The following is a 2998-nucleotide window of genomic DNA, read 5'->3' as shown; positions in this document are numbered from 1 at the left end:
GGCCAAAGTATTGGAGCTTCAGTTTTAGCATCAGTCCTTCCAATGGATATTCAAGATCATTTTCCTTTAGGATTGACTGATTTGACTCCTTGCAGTCCAAGAATTTCTCATGTTCTCCAACACCACAGTTTGAAGGCATCAATATTTGGCACTCAGCCTTCTATACTGTCCAGCTCTCAGATCCATACATGACTACTGGAAAACCAAAGCTTTGAACATACAGACCTTTCCTGGCAATGAAATGTCTCTGCTTTTTAATACAGTGTAGATTTGTCATTGCTTTTCTTTCAGGGAGCAAGCGTCTTTTAATTTCATGGCTGCAGTCACTATTCACAATGATTTTGGAGCCCAAGAAAACAAAGTCTGTCACAATTTCCATTGTTTCCTCATTTATTTACCATGAAGTGATAGGACCGGATGCCATGATCTTTTTTTTGTGTTGAGTTTTAAGCCAGCTTTTTCACTCTCCTCTCTCACCTTTATCAAGAGGCTTTTTAATTCCTCTTCGCTTTCTGCTTTACCTGCTTATACCTTCTTTACCTGAAACTACTGCCCCTATTTAGAGGCCACTGAAATACATTTTTCTTTTTACTCAGAACCTAAGTAAATAATTTTCCAGCTTTACTTATGATAAGCAACTCCATATCCTCTAGTAAATATCTTATTTGTAAATATTTCCCAGTGATGATTACCTAAATGTTAATCTTGTAAACATTCCCTGACACTCCATTCTGGGACAGAGAAGGCAATGGCACCCCACTCCAGTACTCTTGCCTGGGAAATCCCATGGGTGGAGGAGCCTGGAAGGCTACAGTCCATGGGGTCGCTGGGAGTCAGACACGACTGAGCAACTTCACTTTCACTCTTCACTTTCATGCATTGGAGAAGGAAATGGCAACCCCCTCCAGTGTTCTTGCCTGGAGAATCCCAGGGACGGAGGAGCCTGGTGGGCTGCCATCTATGGGGTCGCACAGAGTCGGACACGACTGACGTGACTTAGCAGCAGTAGCAGCCATTCTGGGAATTTTTCCTAAGTTCCATTGTACAAAGTACCTTTCTAACAGTCTTATTCTTTGTATCTGTGATTGACAGCTTGATTGGCATTGGTTAATATACCCCAGACCTCAGTGATGAATTCTAAAAGTGTCAGGAGTTTCACAGATTTCTAAACCTTTTATTGCATCCACCCTAATGTCTTTCTAGTGACATTTTAAAATTTAATATATTTTAGTTTATGTCAGTAATATATTAGCAAAGATTATTAACACAAGGGTACACCACTATCTTAAAATTTTAAGTATTAAAATTTACAATATAAAACATTAAAAACAGAAGACATATATATACCAAAAGACATTCCAAAATGTTAAAAGCAGTACTACTCTTAATAGCTCTAAGTGAGAAATTATCCAAATGCCTAGCACCAAAAGAATGGATAAATTAATGGTCACATATTCATGCAATGAGATGCTGTAGATCAATGAAAGCAATCAGAGAAGTCAATACATAATGAATGTGTATTACAAACACAATAATAGAAAAATGGACACAGGAGTATGATCTTTATTGCTATCTTTCTAGAGGATACAAAAATAGATATAAATTGATTTTAAAGATAAAGATAGTGATTTTGTGGGGAAATTGTGATTATACAGGGATACAAAGTATCCCTGGTATATTGATAATTTCTGACTCAATCTGGCTGCTGATTACATGGTGTTGCTTAGGTTTTGACCGTTCATGAACTATACATGAGTGGCCTGCATATATAGTCGAATAAACGTTTGAGAATGGAAGGTAATATCTTATTCAGTTTCTCAGCATTTTAAGGCATAAAATGTGCATGATTTATTTTACCTTTTTTCAATAGGATGCTAAATATGTAACTTTTTGTTTTTGTCACATGGTCTGGCTATTTTGCATAAACATAGTCCTTAATTGTTAAGACAGATGAAGGAGGGTAAGAATAAAAATAGTGCTGAAAATTATGTAAGGTGCCAGTGTAGAAACATAGAACAACAGACAGGATATGCCCCCCACCCCCACTTATCTCTTCAAGCAGAGGTGATGAAAATGGATGTTATTCCCAGTCGTGGTCTCACGGAACCTCCTCATGAAACACAGAAAAGCTTCAGAAAAGTTACTTTCTTTCCAGAAGTACATGACGACACCAAACTTTCCTGAAGGCATTCTTCATCTCTGTGTTTTATCTTCTGGGAAAGTTGTGGCTGGTCTGATGTAAAAGAATGATGCAGGTGCGAAAAACAGGACTACAACTGTGATATGAGAACTGCGAGTGGAGAGAGCTTTGCTGCGGCTTTCCACGGAATATGCCCTGATGACAAACAATATAAAAAAGTAAGACAGCATCAAGACAGCAAAGGTAAACAAAACAACTAGGCCTGAATTAGCAGTAACTAAGAAACCTATCATGCATGTATTCGAGCAGGCCAGTTTCAGCAAAGGATACACGTCACAGAAGTAGTGATCTATCTAATTGGGGCCACAGAAGGGTAAGAAGATGGTGAGAAGAAACTGACTGGCAGAGTGTATAAATACCCCAGTACAGCAGGCAATGATGGCATTACACCTCTGCCTGCCCATGACGATGGTGTAGTGCAGTGGCTTGCAGATGGCCACGGAATGGTCATAGGCCATCCCTGTGAGGATAAAGATCTCAGTACCTCCAAAGAAATGCATGGTAAAGAGCTGTGCCATGTAGTTCCTACAGGAAATGGTCTTCCTTTCTGCCAGTAAGTCAGTTATTAGCTTGGGTATCACAATAGATGTGTAGCTAAGGTCACAGAGTGAGAGGTAATTAAGGAAGAAATACATGGGCTGCTCAATGAGCTGACTGCTGGTGCTAGAAATCATGATGAGTGCATTTCCTATCCAAATAGCAAGGGAGCAAAATAAAAATAAGATGAACGATTTCAGTGTTCTTGTTTCTGGAAAGTCCCAAGAGAATAAATACAGTGACATTATTCCATTTTTCCAT

At 38.9% G+C, this 2998-nt stretch overlaps 1 pseudogene; it reads right to left on the bottom strand.

Annotated features, from left to right (window-relative positions):
• Nucleotides 1-2140: 2140 nt before the first annotated feature.
• Nucleotides 2141-2998, bottom strand: LOC138080184 (olfactory receptor 4P4-like; annotated as a pseudogene).

The sequence above is a fragment of the Capricornis sumatraensis genome, chromosome 5 (assembly GCF_032405125.1).
Source record: "Capricornis sumatraensis isolate serow.1 chromosome 5, serow.2, whole genome shotgun sequence".
NCBI classification, from domain to species: domain Eukaryota; kingdom Metazoa; phylum Chordata; class Mammalia; order Artiodactyla; family Bovidae; genus Capricornis; species Capricornis sumatraensis.
The sequence above is the reverse complement of the archived record's forward strand: the minus strand, read 5'-3'. Positions and strand labels throughout refer to the sequence as shown.